We start from the raw sequence: 19,737 nt of genomic DNA on the forward strand, positions 1-19,737 counted from the left end.
AAACAGAGAAGTTTCAACTGTGTCCAAATATCCTGAGGGTCATATGGATGGTACACTAGCGCTTTATTTTTTATTGTAACCTCCTGATATCCAGCAGACATAACAATCTGTGTGTGTAACATAGTTAGTGCAAACACATGATGTTTATACATACTGCAACAACTGTTCAAAAAAGCTTGCATTATCGTAGGTCCCAATAAGCACAATCTGGTGTCTTAGAATTACAAAGTTATTTCTTTGTTTATTTAAGTACATATTGATTGTTTTTCAACAAGTATTCATTTCACCTCTGTAAATATTTATGATATAACATTATTTTATCTGACAGTTTATAGGGACCCTTGTGCAGAAGAGAAAGTAGTCCTGCAAAAACATTCAAGGAGAACTGTGCCGATTTTACACATCAATGTCGGTTTTCATCATGCTGACTCAAGTGATGTCCCTTGAGTCAGCATCATTTGGGTCTGAAAACCAAAAAAAGTTTGAAGATGAAAAAAAATCTAGGGGTGTGGCGTTAGAAAAAAGTTTGCAGCCTGCTCCTCATCTCTGCTCTAGGCTAGCGGCACGAGGCTACATTAGCTGCTGCTACTGGCACAACACACCCGAATCTCCCACTGAACTGTCAGTCAAGTTGCATTGTGGGTAAAATAGGTAATCAGAAGGAAGAAGAATGCATGGAATAAAAAAGGCGATATCTCTGGTTCTGCGGCATCGATTTAAAAAAACAACTAGTCTTCCACAATTTTTAGATTTATTATAGTTTGTTCATTTCATTTCATGTATTAAATTGTGTAGTTCCTTATATTATTTCATAAATACATTTTATTTTGCATTATTATTGTATTATTGTAATTTGTAGTTAATAAATACACTCATACACCAAGTTGTGATTGGTGTTTCTGTCTACTGTGAATAACAACATTCATTCCCTTTTATTTTGCTTGTTAGGTTCTAGCTGTATCACAGAGAACAGTAAATGAGAAGACACTTGAATTCTCGTGTAAAATAATTTTTTGTAACAAGTTCGGTGCAGACAGAGACTCCATAGCTCTTGTGGTCCAAGGCTGGAGCAGGTTTTGGCAGTGTGTACTACAGGAGGGCCACTGAGCCTGCCCAAGCATAAACAACTGTGTGTTAAACCCCTTGTTTAAGTTCTACTCAGCGATTCTGACTCAGTGAGTCGATTTTGGGTCTGAGGCTAAATGATTTTACTGATGTTGAAGTTGTGAAAGCTGGATGCATATTCAGCTTTGTACAATGTACAAAATATTGGAGAAGACTTTCTGATACTGAGTTTTTCCACCCAATCCATATTTCAATTTAGTCAAAGCTTAAGTAACTGAATTCATTATTTTTCGGCATCGCCGCCTTAACCACTGGTATTGATTTTGTAGGGGAAATCAATAATGGGCATCTCTACATATAGTGTATCAACATGGCTGTTTTTCTAATATTCTGTTTAGAAAAAAAGACATGGTGAAGTAAACTGTAATTCCTACGCTATGACACAACACTGCTGCGTAATAGAGGAGCTGCATAAGCACAAATCTTCAGTTTATGGAGACTTAATATTATTATAGTATCTACATCAGCAATATATCAGGACTGGTAAACAAATATGCAACAAGATACAATGACATGTATTGTGCGTGAATGATTCCAGAGTCATTCCCAGCCAAAGCTCTTGTATTGACCACTTAGAGTTAAGCAAAGTACTTGCCTGCTGTTAAAGGCACTAAAACAGCTTTGTTACAAAAGCCGGAGGTATTTGTGAGCTTAATTATATTCATTTCACTGTTGGAATTTTGATGGTAAAACACTTTGCTGAGGAATTTTCATTCCCTTTGTACACCATTGTAATGAACACAAACCCATAATTGTTTCTCACCCATAGGCACTAACCGGGCTTTTTAATTTTCCATCGCTTGCTGAGTAGCTGTGCCAAGTTTTCTTCAGATGATGTTGAAACTCTGACTCACCGGGGTGCAGGCTGTAAGAGCCGGGCCAGCTTTGAGCGGAGCTAAATATATACTATGTTCATAAATGCTTCCTGGGATTTGTTATACAAGCTGACTCTACCCAATGAACCTTTTTTTAGCAGGGCACATCAGAATCACATGCACTTCTTTTTGTAATTAGAATTGCTATTTCATTATGTCTTCCGTAACAGCATCATTTTGCTTTGTTCGAGGAAAGCAATCACTCAAAGGTAATTAAAGTCTAAACTCCAATTCTGAAGCAGCCGCATCCATCACAGCTGCACTTTAATGATGAAAATGCTGTGTTGGTCTCATAATTATTGCTTTAGTATTGTCACAAAAGAAACACCAAGTAATATCTTATGTGTATTCTTACTGAAGGGAAAATCGGGGAGAAGGCAGGACAAAGGTTTAGAGAAGGAAAAAAAAATGCATCATGAGCAGAGAAAGTGGCCTGTTGGCACGAAAGAAGCATTATTACGTTGTTGCTTAATACTGAGTCACTCCCTGACAACTCAGGATGATTAGCCACATGTTCCACCACACAAAAGCCAAAGTCAGGGCAGGATTTATCTCAGCTCTGTGACAGTAATTACAAACAAATTTTAATTTGAATAATCGTTTGTCAGATTTGTATTGAATTGAGTTGAAACGAGTTATGCCATCAAACTAAATCACAACAGTTATTAATTGTATATGAAAACAAAAATCTAAATATCTTTCATTTTATCTTTTAGAATGTTTATATATATATATATATATATATATATATATATATATATATATATATATATATATATATATATATATATGGCATCCGTGCCAAAGGCGATGGGAACTCATACTGTACATGCTGTGGTTTTTATGAGGCATGCTTCAAAATGTTGAGCAACCTTTTCTGCAAGTAAATTCCATGTTTGCCAGCTCTTTAAGTGCTACATATAATTCATCACTACATGTTGGTTTGGCTGTTCTCATCAGATCAGCTAGCTGTTTAAAACATATTCTTGCATGTAAAGTTTGAGATTAAATCAGTCTCAACAAAAATGAACGCTTGTGATGAACCAACGGCAGCATGTTGACGTGTGTTTTGGCGTGTGGGAGGAATTAAGCTTATACTGAGTACTATTGTCAACACTGTGCAGAAAGACTGCATTCCTCAGAGCGAACACTGGGGAGAGCCCGTTTGCTCGGTGTGAGCCCGGCTCTCTGTTCCCTCCCCTCTAGGTGCAACAGCAATCACTCTGCTCCAAGTTGTGGTTTAATTTGTTTGTTTTGACAAGAGTATTAACTTCTAAAATTGCACATTGAAAGTGTGGGATTGTTTGGAAGCAACATGATAAATGAATGATGTTCATAGATGTTTGATTCTGTACCCCATTGTGAATGCTTGTATGTGAGAAGATCAATCTCTTTACTCAACTTATGAGACAAATACGTTCCTCATCAAACTCATCAGGCTGTATTACAGTTATTCCTTTTTTTCTTAGTACTGGTCTTCTCAGACATCAAGCGCAAACTGAGACCATGCAAAGAAAGAGCGTCAAACTGTCTGCCACATAATGAGCATCCCTTTTCTATTTTACATGTGTGATTGCTCTGTTTGGGTGGTCCTGCCATCGTATTCTCTTATTTTGGTGTACAAACATGAGAAACGCTGGGAAATCTAATCAAGATGCAAAGATAATGACGTGCTACGTACATAAACACATGCTTTATACAGTAGACGTTCCCCAAACAAATTTCAAGTCTGCTTAAATCATGTATGGTTCCTGAGGCCCTACAGGGAACATCATCATGAGCTGGATTCACAGTGGACATCGTGGTGATTTACATTTTGTCTGCTTTTGACAAATGAAAATGGATTACATATCAAGAACATGGACAGAAAAAAAGACTCGAGGAGCACTCAATCACACATAAACATGACAAGTGTGTGCATGAGAGTGGAAACCCACACTCAAATCCGCAACAACTGTTTAGTTTCTGAGTCATCGCCATGTGGACACTGTGACAGATTGCTGAGAGACAGGGTGGTGCAAATAAAACACTAATGACAATATAATGGCTCATTAGCTTATGATGTGGGTAGCATTGTGTGCATGCAGACATGTGAGTGTGCCAGCATGTGTGTGTGTGTGTGTGTGTGTGTGTGTGTGTGTGTGTGTGTGTGTGTGTGTGTGTGTGTGTGTGTGTGTGCGTGTGTGTGTGTGTGTGCGTGTGTGTGTGTGTGTGTGTGTGTGGAACAAATGCCTGTAGTATAAGTATGTTCCCAGGCTAACCTGACTAGGTGAGACTCTCTGGCACCAGCCTCTCAGTGCAGCCCCGGGGGGAGCCGTACAGTGCTGCCGCCAATATCAACTGAGGTATGTACACACACACACACACGCACACACATATAAGAAAAGGCAAAGGCTGTTCTTTCTTTTTTATCTTGTCTCTGTTTTGGCGCGGCTCCTCTTGAAGCCGCAATTACACTATGATATTAAATGCTGTAAATACATGTTTCCCACACTGTGCATAACATATTCTTGACGCATAATACTTTTTCAAAACCTATAACCAAAGCTTCATCCTTATGCTATTTATATTCCCATGACCACAGTGTGTTACACTTAACGCTCTGGTAAAAAAAAGGTAACCTTGTGCTCGCTGTGGTGATGGGTGAATTTCGGGGTCAGGTCTCTTCATGTGTTTGACATTATTAGCAGAGCTACCATGTAATCCAGACTCAATCCTCAGGCCAATGAGCCTTTATTGGGGGTAAAGGGTGATGGTTATGGAAGCTATTAGACAATAATGGAATAAACTCCCCTCCTTTAACTTATTCAGTCTCTGGAGGATTGTCCTTTTCTACCGGAGTTCCTCATGGCCCTGTATTTAGACAGAATTGATGACATGCCTTAAGATGTTTGTGGAGCTCTTATTTAAAAGCTAATCTCTGAGCCTGATAATCCCTGTTTTGAGTTATGAATTAAAGTATGGTAATCTCACAGAGTGCCTTCCCAGGGTTACAGAGCAGAGGGTGAAGATATGATTAGTAACTAAACTATGAGGATGTTGGACATTAACTTACTCTTTTGGTAAATCATTAACCTTCTCAGCTTTGTTTAATCATAACTGCTGTTTGTTTGTGTGCTAATTCAAGTGTAAAGTGCTGTGTGTGACTTACTACAGAGAGAAGGAATTAAAAGTGTCTCCCAGTCAACCATCACTGTTATAATTTACTTTTAAAAAGAACAAAAACACAACATGTTCTTGCTGAGTGTAAAGTCACATCAGACCCGATCAGGATGCGTCCTCTCTCTCTCTCTCTCTCTCTCTCTCTCTCTCTCTCTCTCTCTCTCTCTCTCTCTCTCTCGCTCGCTCTCTCTCTCTCTCTCTCCTTCTCTGTCTCTGTCTCTGTCTCTGTCTGTCTCTCGCTCTCTCTCTCTCTCTCTCTCTCTCTCTCTCTCTCTCTCTCTCTCTCTGTATACTAGTGTTATTATCCATCATTAGCGTCTATTACACACTAAGTTGTTGCACTGATAATTGTCTTTGAAGGGGCCATGATTACAGGGAAGGTTGCCAAAAAGGGTTTTGAAATGTCTGAGACAATATGGTCTGACGAAGACAAATTTGCTGCAGGTTGCCTCCACTTACATACTGGTGCCTCTTACTGATTTTTTATAAAGAGATTAGTGCTTCAAAATATTCCAGACAGGCCAGCCAGCTGCCTCAGGCTTACACTGTACAGGTTTTGCTTCATTATTCTGCTTCAAAGAGGTACATATTGTTGAATTTTTAACTGTGGGAGAAAATAAAACTGAAGTGAAAACCTGGGAATTTAAAATTCTTACATTTATAAGTTCACCTCTATCCTCTCATTTCAAAATAGAATCCTAGTTACAAGACACAACGTGCCTGTCCTTTTCCCACCACTCATTCATCCTCAGAGTAGAAGAAACAGAGGTGAGCTGGAGTGCTCAGTCTAACCTGTGTGGGTCCCTGAGAGCCTGCGGTGGGGCGTTTGGCTCTGTGAGAACGCAGCGTGGAGGCTAAGCCCCCTGTTCCACTGGAACGTGTTTTCCTTTCTCCATGTTTGGACACACAGCAGACAAGTGGAGGTTAGGACAACACTCTGCTAGGAGCCAAAAGACTTATCCGACAAGTAATTAGGAGCGGGGTCAAGTTGAGAGAACTAAGCCCTGTAATTCCCCCTCCAATGCCATGGGTGAGGTAAGCCCCGACTGGAGATCCTTTTTCTCCTGAGAAGGCCCTCTAACAGCAGAGAGACAGAGACAGAGAGCTGAGGATTGAAAGAAATGGATGAGTTAAAAAGATAAAGTGGAGAGGACAGGACAGGAGGAGATGGAATGAATTTATATTCTTCAATTTTTTGATTTTACTTTACTCAAAAACCGGTCTAGGATGTAAACTCTGTTCATTCCACTGTAACTATTACATATTTCTTATCAATCACACATTTATAGTTTGTCATTCTTCTTTTTAACTTAAAACTTTGAAGGCATACAATCTTGCATCAGTGTTAAAGGTCAGATTGGCTACGTGCTATAAACACAGAGCAGGTAAATATCTCAGGGCTTTGAGATAAGACAGTGACAGCTTGACATTGATAATGTCCAAGCTGTTCTTCAAACCTAAATTTATGAAATAAAGTTAGTAAGTTCTTGATGCAGTCTTTGTCTACTTGACACATGAAATATATTGTAGTTGACCATGTGATCATGCTTTAAAAAAGCTGTTTTTTTATGGGCATTTTAGGCCTGTGAAGACTTGAAAGGGGAGAGAGAGGGGGAATGACATGCAGCAAAGGGCCACAGGTCGGAGTTGAACCTGCAGCCGCTGCATTGAGGATATCTATATATGGGCGTGCACTCTACCAGGTGAGCTACCCAGGCAACCTATGTGATCATGCTTTAAAAGTTTTTGCTTAATAAATTATACTTTCATTACACTTATTAACTATTGATTGTCAATGTAAGATACAAAATAATTGCAGATTTGTGTACTGCCACATGACGAACTTCAATTACACACACACATGACCTTCTTACAGTGGAGGAAAAGTGACTTCATTTACTCAAGTACAGCACTTTAGCCCAATTTTCTAGGTATTGTACTACATATTTCCACTTAATGCTATTTTATACTCTTACTCCAATACATTTCAGTGGAACTATGTCCTTTTTACTGCACTACATACTGTATATCGGTCAGCTGTAGGTATCCTGCACTCACAGAAGTACTTTAACTTTGGATTCTTTAAGTAGCCTAAATTAAGCTGATAATACTTCTGTATGTTTACTTTAGTTAGAGTTGAAATGCAGGGCTGCATTGCTTCTTTTACTTAAACAAAGGATTTGAGCACTTCTTCCACCAGTCTACATTTATTTGACAGCTAAAGTCATTAGTTAGTTTGTAAATTCAGATTTTTAACGTTCTTAATAAAGCAATGCAACAGTATATGAAGTAGTTAAAAGTACACCACTTTAACAGCTGAAAATGCTGCAAAAAATACATGTTCACATTAGTAATAATGATCTAATCTAATCAATGTTATAACGTATATTATAACGTAACATTCTGAAAAGGCATTCTGCATACCATGTCTCTTGAGCCTTTGTTAATACTTTTGTATTTTTAGGACTTTTAATTGTTTATGTATACCCTTAAACTACAGTCAGTATTTGCTTAACAGGTAAACCAAAACTTCTTGAGATAAAGATGCAATGACAAGATAAAATATTTCAAGATCAGGCTCTTCAGCATGTCCCGCCGTGGATTGTATTTCTGCTTTTAAGGTGCATGTCAAATTGCCTGGTGATGAAAAATCATATTTACATTTTTGGGCGAGCTCTCCTTTTGATGGTGGCACTGCAGAATGCGTGGTCTGTCCTTGAGCCCAGCATGTTCGTGTGAGCCCTGGCGAGAAAACACCCGTGATGTTTTCATAGCCACAGTAGGCCTGTGCTATTGACCTTCACCTCGGCTTTCATGTGGCCCAATCCTAAAGCAAACCTCGAACCCCACAACATGTTCATAAATCAGTTGCTCGGGACAGATGCGGGGATAAGCATTCAGTTTTGAAGCCACATGAACAAAATATGGCAAAATAAAGACATTCCTGGGGATGTTTTGCAATTTAAATCAGTTGCTCTATAAACTGTTATTTTGGTGCCAGTATTTTCTCTTCTGTCTGCTCGACTACTAGACTGGGTAAACCCCATTCGGCCACCGAAGCGCAGCAACCCGTTGATGCCGCTGTCGCTACTACGTCACCCAGATCGTTGGTCTGATTGGTTGAAGGACTATCCAATTGCATACAGAGTCATTTGAACTATACCCATTGATCACGCCTCTTGTGCAGTAGAAAATACAGAGCAGATTACCCAGACTAATGTTCAATCTTAAAAGATTGAGCTTGGTCTGGTGATAGCCAAACTACTCGATTAAAGTACAGACTACAGATTCCTCTCTGTAAATATTGCAGAATTATGCATTGAAAGATCATTTTCAGAGGTGCTTTCATCTTCCAAGTTATCTGTTAAGCTCTTCTGGCTCTGTTACAAAATCCCTCTTATCCATTTATCCATGCAGTCACAAAAACCTAAAAAGCAGCTTCATGTCAGCATATATGAAGGTAACTTTGGAGACAGAAGATTATTGCAATGGGAAAATATGGAATGAATCCTTTAAAACTCCAGTTTCTGAGAAACCTTTTTACATTTTATGTGAGTTGACAAGAGGAGCTAGTCTTATGAGGAAATTTAAAGAGGTCCTATTACTGTATATACGTACCATGTGTTGTAAATGGCTACATGTTAGCGAACACTGTCCTCTGTATTTAGACATGCCTCCATGTTGTTTGTTGTCTTCACTTTGCGGCAGTGGTGGAGGATGTTACAGAAGGACTGATCAGCCATCTCAGCAATGGATTAGATCGGACTCAGAAGCTCTGCAGGGAAATAGGGCCTTTATTTGAAAAATAGGAACTAGACCTCTGTTTCATAAAGAGCCATTAGCGTTTATTGATGAGACTAATGTGTGTGTTTAAAGTAAATTAGAAGGAGAGAGGCCATGCTTTAGGGGAGCTGGTGATGAAAGGCTTGCATTAATGTAAATGGAGGAGGGACTGCTGTTTTCCATTTGAACTAACCGCTTCCCCTCTGCTTAATACACCAAACCGCACACACACACACAAACACATACACACAAACACTACCTGCTATACTGTACATACTGACACTCTCTCTCTCACATACACACATAACCACACACCAGTCCTCCCTCTCAGCAGCCTACACATGTAAGTCATATACTAACCAGAGTAGGACTGGCGCCCGGGGAGAGTAGCCTGGAATTGCCCCTAAGAAACCAAATCCACTTTATCAAACTGCCAGATGTCACTACCAATCCTCTTCCACTGGACGCTGCTTTCACCAGGCAGCAGCATGGAGACACGGAGCCTGCTGGAGCCAACACGGTGACACGGACACAAGAAGAAAAAGACTGAGAGATACGTCTGCACATTTCATACATGTCCATTACCTGTAACTTCTACTTTTGATGATGTCCTTATGTATAATTTCACAATAAAAGACGTATACCTTACCTCGTATACCTTAATGGACCTTCGCACTTATCGCACCTTCACATCAATACATGCACAGTCTTGCTAACTACATATACACACAGACATAGTATATACACACGTGCATTGTCTTCTTTTGTTAATCTTGGATCTGTTTTATTCATTAATTTCTTTGGCTATTTTACCCCAAATTCACAAAGCTACAATATATTTGTTTCATTTTCCCCCTTATGTTTATTTGTATTGTCCCTAACTAAAAAAAGAACAAAATGCGTTCTAATAATAACATTTTCTTCTTTATTGCACTTATAGTATATCATATATTTAAGGGAGAGGAACATTAAACACTTTCAAACATTTCTTTTCTGTTCAAAAAGAGATTTTTTTAAATCTCATAAGTGCCATTTCAATTTAAATGTTCACATTACTGGATCTGTTCCATGCGACATTGGGATGTTAATGTTGTAAATAAGGCATGCACAAAAGTGAACTTTCCAAAATAGTAAATTATTCTTCATTACAACAGGGTCACGGTTACCAGAGATGCCAAGCTAAGCAAACACTTTTCAAAGTCCAACAGCTCCCTTGACGGCTCGAGTGCCCACTCAGATTGAACAGGAAGTGAGTGGTAATTTGCCGTGAGTTCTGTCCAACCTCAGAACTCCCAGACATTGTGTCGTTCAATTAGAGCAGAGTCGCGTGGTTACAGAGACACAGAGCCAAAGGGTCAAGAAGTTGAAATGGATTCCTATCATCCCCAGACAGTTGTTGATTGAGTTCCTGGTAATCTGTATGCTCGAATCACTCTTTTCCCATTGTCATTTTTTACTTCATAAGCGTGTGTCCATTTGTGTAACATAAATGAGACAGGCCTCATGAATCTGAAAAATCAACTGCAACTCGGACAGCCAGAGAAAATGGTTAATATCTTTAGAAAACAAAATACTGTGTTACGGGTGCTTTGAGGAATGGAAATGGGAAGTTGGGACATGCAATGTGAACAATATGGTTTGAATCAAGTCAACCTTATTTTGCCATGATTATGCAACTAATTACATTTCAAGCTTTTCCATTCTAAAAATGGATGTTGCCTTCAGTGGGATCGAGACATTTTAATGCATTTCCATGCCATAATTAATTAGTTCCACTCAATAGCTTGGAAAAGGCCCCTGATTGTACTAACAACATGCTATCTTTCTCCATCATATCCAGGCACAATCAATTATTGATTGGTCTTCACAGAAGAATCATAATGGTCTGCATTGTTTGGGGGGAAATCCACTTGATAGTTACATTATTATCTGAAAACACTGAATCTGTAACAGGAAAGACAAATTACTTTATACATACTGTATTTCCTCAATTTAATTTTAAACTGATACCAGAATAAGAAAACATTTCATGTGAGCTAATTATGATGTTCTGTTTTAAAAGTGATTTTTCAGACTTGATCTATCCAGGAATGACAAATGTCTTCCCATCTGTTTCTTTACAAATAGATCAAATGTTCGAAAATGAATTTCAGAACAAAATGTATTGACAGAAGTCTACTGATGCTCAGAACGATTTCTCACCGGTCACTACAGTGAAGTTACAGATGTGCAGGGAGAAAAAACAAACTCTTCATATATTTCTGCTTCCTATATGCATTAAAGGAATAGTTCGACATTTTGCAGAGAGCGAGATAAATAGATTGATACAACTCTCATGTGTGTACTGTCAATATTAAGCTACCGACCAGCAGCTAATTAGCTTAGCTCAACATAAAGGCTGGGAACGTTGAAACAGCTAGCCTGGCTCTGCCAAAGATACCAAAAATTAGCAATCTGTTTTAGTGTTTGATTTTGTTTTCTTTGGACAGAGCCAGGCTAGCTGTTTCCCTCTGTTTCCAGTCTTTATGCTAAACTAAGCTAACCGGCTGCTTGATGTAGCTTCACCGTACGCACGTGAGAGTGGTATCAAGCTTCTCACCTAGTTTATAGCAAGAACGGTAATAAGCATCCCAAAATGTCAAACTATTCCTTTAAGACAAACTGCTTGCACGTGAAGCACACACAAACACTGACACACACGCACGCACACACACACACACACACACACACACACACACACACACACACACACACACACACACACACACACACACAAACACACACACACACACACACACACAAACACACACAAACACACACACACACACACTTCAGTCTGTCCAGACATTAACAGTGAACTTATGCAATTTTCACATCATACACAGGAAGTGGTTTCTCAACCATCACCATTCCCAAGTTGCCATAGCTAACATGGTGTTTCCTTACCACCTCTTCACCGTTTTCATCTTTATCCCCTTTCTCTTCTTTGTTTGTTTGTTTCCCTGATGTTTTTATTTAAAGCATCAAAGACCCCCTCCCACCCGCTCCCTCTCTCGCGACGTCCTCCCCCCCCAAGCCCCAGAGCAGTCAGGATGATTTGTAAACTTCAAACGACTAAGAGCCCCAGCCTGGTCTCCTCTGCTCATTTAGGTAATTCAATAAGCCAGGGGGGACAAGCGCAGCGGCACACTGCTTCCCCCCTCCTGCCCTCTGCGCCCTCGCTCTTCCGACTGAAGCCTCTGTGGACTATCTGCAACAAATGTCAGTCCGCAGTGGAAGGAGCTTCTACTAAGCATATATGCTCCATTTTGATTTAACCACTGACTGAAAAAAACAATAATAATAATAATAAGGGTGACCTGAATGATGAAATTTCATTTAATTTTAAAAAATGTAAACCATTTTTGGAATATATGTTCAAGAATACAGATTTATTCCACTGGAATTGTGTTTTTGTAAATTAGCATTTTTCCCTTTTTCCTTCTCTTCATCCACAGAAGAAGAGGTGTGAGGTTTAATTTTCCCTTCCAACACTCCCACTGACCCATGAATGTGAATGAAGCCTTCATGATTAACCATGATATGAATGTCTGTGTTTGATCCGATAACCTGAAAACAGACAGCTGTCTGACAGAGACACCCTGGGGAAATCCTCTCTGCAGCTGTCACATCTTTACCTCTCCATGGTAAATGCATTATCAGCGAGGTCATTGTATGCATGTGACAAGCCACCGAGCCACCAGCCTATCACTGCTTGGCCCTCAGTTGGCATGCTGGGGGTGATATAGTGAAAGAGGTGGGGTACGAGGAAAGGGAGTCGTTGACAATATCTGCCTCCCTCCCAGCTTGTCGAGACAGAGGTGGCGGCAGGTCTGAGTAGGCATCGCCACAATGGCCCAGACCCATAAACGCTGGAAGAGCATAAATCTCTATCTTTATCAAAACCACACAGAGACATTGGTGGCCACTCCCAACTGTGGCTGCCTTTACCCACCAAATCTGCATCTGATAAACTCCCCCCTCCCTACTCCACTTCTCCACATCAGACACAGCTAATAATACCACACAAAACCTGGTGGGAGAGGAAAGTGCTGCTTACACTTGCACCACCGTCCACAAAAAATTATTTGACTTGTTGCAGCTCATGTTGAAACATAAAGCAATGAGTCTTTATACTCGCATGAATCCGTTTTTTAAATTTTTTTATTGTAAATAGCAATTAAAGACAACACAATACAAAGGTGGAGCAGTCTTTACTGGTATTACTGAGACAGTTTGTGATTTTATCTACTTGTCTCTGACTGACAAGCTTTTTTTTCGAGAGAGAGAAACTTTTCAGTAGTTGAAACAAAGTGAAAAAGTTATATTTTGACTCTCACATGCATTGAAAAAAAGAATCAGAGCATCCTGTTCTCCGGGCCTGCAGCGTCTCCCTCTCCCTGCCTGAGCCCACCCCCAAAGGAGGCAGTAAATGGTCCATTTTATCTCTTTTCTGTCAACCATGACCGCAAGAGCACCAGATAGTAATCTGGGAGAGAAAAAAAAGAGTAAAAACAATTTAATTGCCCCTGCAATTTTTTTTTTTTTTTTAACAGTCGTCCAAAAACCTTTCAAAGCAAACTATGATTGGGATGAAATTGCAGAGCCTCTTCCGCAGGAAGGAAAAGCTGACTAATCACATCATCATTAATGCTGAAACTCATGAGGGCCTTGCTGCCTGCTGGCACTGCCCACATGGCCACGCTGACTTGCTGCTGTCTGAGCGAGTCTGGTGGATGATTTGCTCCGAAGCGAAAACAGCTCTCAGAGAATATTTGGATTGTGCTGTTCAAATATTTGGAGCACCCTGACACGGCTGCCGCCATCCAGAGCTGGCAAGGCAGAGACTGCCTGTAATTGATTTAATTATCAGTAATTACCCAACTGTTTTTGTGTACGCTCTGTAGTCCTGGGTTGGGGAGGAAAGAGGGGGAGGGGGGGGGGGGGGATCTGAGTTAATGATGTGTTTCCATCTTATTTAATGCTGTGGTCCATTGTGGTTAAAACAGAGGCATACAGACACATGTAAATGTAATTTTCTGAAGACTGACACAGATTGACGCTGAGGGTGGCAGTCTGACATGAGATGCAATGAGTCAAAGGAGAATTCATTTGCTGACAGGTAGATAAATGAAGTAAGAGCTGTTACTTTGGGTTCATGGAGGTTCAAAACCCTACAACCTTTTCTTGTAGGTCACCAGCTCTTTCTAAACATCAAACCATAAGGCTGAACATGAGGATATAACTCATAAATATACAGCGATTCGGCATTTTGATAGCAGTTACAACAAACCCAATGTGTGTGTGTGTGTGTGTGTGTGTGTGTGTTGCACGTGAGCTCCTGCATAATATGTGTCTAAGAGCAAGGGTGGGGGGAGCTGTTAAAAGTCTTGAGTTCTAGCCTGTAAATGTCATGTTTGGTCGAAGATTTCCGTTTTTGCCTTCTAATTGGTGTCGGGGGAATTTGGTTTTTAAAGGGGGAAGGTGAAAAAAAAAAAGCGAGTGAGGAAAGCAGGGAGGAAAATTAAGCCCACAGAACTGCAGAGTTGCACTGAATCCAAACTGGGTTTTAATGGTCCCTACTCCAGGAGAGCATAGCTCGGGTCATTAAGACGGGAAAATGGGGTCGCGCTAGAATAATAATCCCCTGCTTTTATTTGACAGCACAAGAAAAATATTGTGTCAACGCATAAAAGAGGTTAGTGGTGATCATAAACTACATTCACTGTTCAAAAAGTGTGGAGGGGGGAGGCGTCACTGAATTGACAACTCCAATGTAGGGATAAAGAGTTTTTGAAGTTGGTGTGATCCTCAAAACATCTGCATTTTGAGTTTGCAGGAGAAGAACTCTTTTTTTTTTGGTTTAATAGAGGTACCTCTCCTAGTGGAGCTTCAAAGGAGACGGTGAGCGGTTGTCATCGCCGATGCTTATAAATCTGTAAGCATTTCTCTTTTACACTCTATGTTTCATCTGCAACCACACTCCTCCATCTCTCCAACACACCCACGTCTCCTCTCTCTCCCCTCTAGTCTCGGTCTCGACAGTGAGTGGGTTACTCTACTGTTTACAATATTTCAAATTCCCTCTCAAGTGTTTGGCTTGGCAGGTTGTCCGGCCTTTTCCCTAGCAATTACAGGCTTGCGGGGTTTCTCAAATGGGGCTTTTGAAGAAATAACACTTTTCTCCCCCAGCTGAAGGGAAAAAACAGAGACATTTGGCCAGCCGCTCATACAGTCAATCACACAGACCGAGCTCGAGCTCTGTCTGACGCACTTGGCTACTAAAATATCCTCATACCTTGTGTGTGTGGAAGCATACAGACGTGCACACACTTTTCAGTCCTCAGTTTAGAGCCAGTCAGAAATACTGTCACTAAACGTACTGTAATGGAAAATGAAGATTTGATACAAAGACTGCTAATTGTTTTAATTTAATATGCAAGCTGTAAGATGAATGAATAGCTGACAAGATTAAAGGAAACAAGAATAATATACTGTATATGTCCTAAATATATGATACTATAAGTAGCCTATAATATGCTGAGCATGTGGCATTAACGTGAGACAGCTATTTGTCATGTGTAGAACTGTGTCATGTCTTTTCAAAGGTCAAGGACCACTTGTAGATGAAACAAGACTAAGAGTCTACAGCCATGCTAGCACTTCTGTCAGGCTGTACATGGCACAGCAGTGCTTTAAATTAAACACTAACATAGGCATGCTAACATGCTTACAATGACAATGCTAACATGCTGGTATTTTGTAGGGATATTGTTACCATGGTATAATGATACCATGTTAACCACGGTTCAATTCAACTCACTTTTGATACCCGGTGCTTTTCTCTCTAATTTCATTTTCCACTGCGGATAGTACCCCCTCAGTGTTGGCAGGATTGCGATGCTGCATGAAACTGCCATGACATCTTCTTCAACGTGATAATCGCTGGATTCTTTCATTGGCAACGATGTCTGCACTTCATCAATTGTACGGTGTAGTGTACAAGGTAGTGTATGGTGTAGATTTGAGGGCTGCCATTAAAAAAAAAAAAAAGTCTAGGTTGTAAAGTTGTGGTGGCTATTGATGGTAGCTTGGCTTTTCTTTTTTTTTAAATGGTGGGTTTGTGCAGGATGTCCCGTGTCAGTGCCGGATGTCTATAGGTTCTCTCTGACCAATCAGTGGTCTGCAGTGTTTTAACTCTACCTTCTAGTATCGGCTCAGCTCGCATGGAACCTTGACCAAGGTGGTACAGAAAAAAGCAGCAGGTATCAGGCAGGTACTATCCACAACTTTTGCTAATGGAAAACCAAAAAAGAACGAGTCGAGTTGAGTAGAGCCGTACCGTATCATGCAGTGGAAATGCAGCATTAGTTTAGCATGTTAGCATGCTAATATATGCTAATTAGCAATAAACACAAAGCGCAGGTTAAGCTAATGGAAATTGTATTAGTATTTCAAAGTATTGCACAAATTAACATTTTGACCTGATGGTGGTGCTAGATAAAAAGATGAAGAAGAATGATTACTATTCATCATAAGGGGGACATACATGTCTGTACCAAATGTCATGGCAACTCATGGTGAAGTTAGAGAAAAAGTCAGGTGATGACCAAAGTCGTTAGGATTCATCCTCTGGGAATCACGAATGTCTACACGAAATTCCATGGCACTCCATCAGGTAGTTGTTGAGATATTTCAGACAATCAACTATTTTTGGTTGCTAGCACTAAAACAAACTTGCTTAATAGGATTACCATGTTTTGATGTGTTCCTTTGTACTGACTAAAAGCAAGCTGACGACTGAGACTTCACATCTCCTGTTTTACGAAGTGCTAATTGATAGAAAAGGGAGTATGGGAGGAGGAGGAGGAGGAGGTCAGGGCTCAGAGATAGTGTTTAGTGTTTATATGTTGATTAGTTTTTTTCTCCATAATTGGAGATCAACCGCTTCAGATTCTGCTTTATCTCTTAGTACACAACCAAATTACATGTAACGTGTGAGGCTGTCAATGAGAGAGAAAGTAGAGGGAAGAAAGGCAGACATAGAGTCAGACAGAAAAGAAATTGTTTGTGTGCAAGTGAACTAGTGCAGATGAGATCACATTTTATGGACATAAGTCATTGCCGCGTCTCATTTTGGTAATTACAATAAACGTAATTGTACAATTGCTCCGCTAAACTTTCTCTGTGAAGATTAAGATGCCGAGCTCAGATGAAAGGCCCAATAACATCAACAAAGTTGGCTTTGCATTGTCAGCAGGCGGAGAGAGGGGCTGGGGTTAAAGGAGGAGCAGGAGGGTAGGTGGGGGGTGGGGGGCTCTTGAGTTCCTTACCCCGAGGCTAAGAATCTCCCCTCCCTCTGCTCTTCCACCTCCCCTTGCCTTTCCACCCACACAAGGGAGTTAAAAATCCCATTTACTCTGACTGGAGCCAGGAGTTGGCTTGAAAAGGCCGAGGACAAAAAGCGATTTTCCACGGAACAAAACCATTACAATGGTCCCGCTTTGATCTGGGCCCCCCTCCCTCTCCACTCCTACCAGTGCCAATTGAACTTTGTCACCATGCAACTGTCATCCGCGAAGGGAAAGCCCTTCTACTCTGAATGAAGCGGTCCACAGCAATTTACTCCAGACAGCGCTTTGAAGTGTCAGGGAGAAGTCCAGCTCCTTGACTGCACTTTTTGAACCGTTCACCCTCGCTCCTCATCTTCTCTTTCTTTCTCTTGCCAATTTGAAATGGCCAGCAGGACAGTGTGGACAGTCCAGCAGTGCAGCTAAAGAAGAGAGAGAGCATTAAACATCTAGCATCTTTGCTTTCTCTCTCTTCCTCTCCCTCCCTCCCTCTCGTCTAAGTAACAGAGGCATGCAGCGCTGGCATGTGGATAATCAGCCATGGGGCCCTGCAACATCAAAAGCTTGGAGAGCTCCTAAGAATACAAATGTGAGGCCTAATGGTACACTTCATTAATGTCCTCCCCATCAAAGGCCACTTTACTGACTTGGGAGATTGACTAATTTACACATTGTGGGAAATTGCTCCCAGCCATGCGTAAAACTGCCAAGCATTTATATAGAGAGAGTCAGAGAGAGAGGTTGGGGGGAGGTAAGTGGAAGGGACAGCCTCTGTTCTCTTCTCGAGTGCTTTCTTTAACTGTTGGAAGTGGCTGAAGGCCAAGCCACACTATCACACATAGGAACACCAGGGAGTGCACCCCTTTGTGTCTCATAAGGATTATTACTTTAGGCATTTCAGTGTTCTATCACTTTTCCTCCCCTTTATCTCTTTCTCATCCTCTCCTCTTCCCTCACTGCTGGATCCACTTTTCCCCCCAGTCGTTTTTTAAAAGGAAAATTTCAACATTTTGAGAAATATTTGCATTCTTTTTCTGAGAGTGGAGAAGGTCAATGTTTATGTATTTAGTACGGAGTTGGAGCAAGCCCCTAGGAACAGATCTGGGCTGTTAGGTGATTTTGTTGTAGTGGCCACAGTTTGAATTGCAGGTCACATGGTGCCCAGAAGCCCAAAAACACATTTCCCCCCCACACAATCATGACAAAAGGATGAATTAATTTTCATCACAAAAACTTTGAAGTGATTCTTTGAAATATTCATTCATTAGACCCAATATGTAAATGTAAGAAGTAGCCTCAAAGAGTCATACCAGTACAGTTTTGAAGCGTCCTTAATGTGTGTGCGGATCATTGAAAGATTGGGGGCCATCCTGGAACATTGCTACAGTACTGTCTCAGTATGTGTTGATGTATTTATGTAGTATCAGATATGTTTTTACCTATGTAAGCATATGTTGATCTTATTTTATGTGTACTTGTTGGTATTGTTGTATTGTATTTATTTTTTAAGTCATCAACCTGCTAGAGACTGCAGATGAAAATTAGCGGTAATATTTTTACATGTTGGACATTGTACTCATGTTGATTAATGTGCACTGTCCCTTTTAAATAAAGAAATCAAAAAAAACAAAAAAAAAACAGTATCCAGTCCTCTTAGGCCACGTCCACACGTACCAAAACGATCTTTTTTTTCCCCGTCTTCACTGGCATCGTTTCAAGAATGTTTGCATCCAAACGGATCCATTTGTAAATGACTCAACACGCTACTTCATATTCCAGGCCTATAGGCGGTGCTGTTTCTGCTACAGAAATTCACCAAAAACGGAGAAGAAGAGGAAGAGCATGCACATAAAGCTTGCGCGCTGTATACAAACAGACAGTAGAAGAAGAAACCAAACAGCCCTAGTAACCCTAATAGGCTCAATATCTTCTCCAGCAGGAACACAAGCACGTAGTCCGCCACTGTTGTTGTCATGAGACGTCGTCGCGGGATAAGAGGTCGAAGGCTAGAGATCGAGGGGTGTGGCGATGACATCATCGATAGCAAGTATGCGGCTTCGCCGTCCAAACGAAGGCGCAAGGGCGGCGTTTTTGAATTTTTTCACCCTGGGACCAGGTTTCAAAAAAGTGCGTCTTCAGGCAATGCGTTTACAGGATTCGTTTGGGCGATTGGCCAAAACGATGCAAAACATGCGTTTACACCAAAAAGTGTTTCTGTGTGGATGGCCCCTTAATAAGCTGGAGTCAGGGCGTGTTGCGACTAGCTTAGCATAAAGACTGGAGACACATGTAAAAATAAAACATGCCTAGCAACAACTCTAATGCTCATTTATTTACACAGTATATTGTTTGTTTGACGCATATGTGAACAGAAATGTAAACATGACAATTGTTACATGTTG

This window comes from Perca fluviatilis, chromosome 4, assembly GCF_010015445.1.
Source record: "Perca fluviatilis chromosome 4, GENO_Pfluv_1.0, whole genome shotgun sequence".
NCBI lineage: Eukaryota > Metazoa > Chordata > Actinopteri > Perciformes > Percidae > Perca > Perca fluviatilis.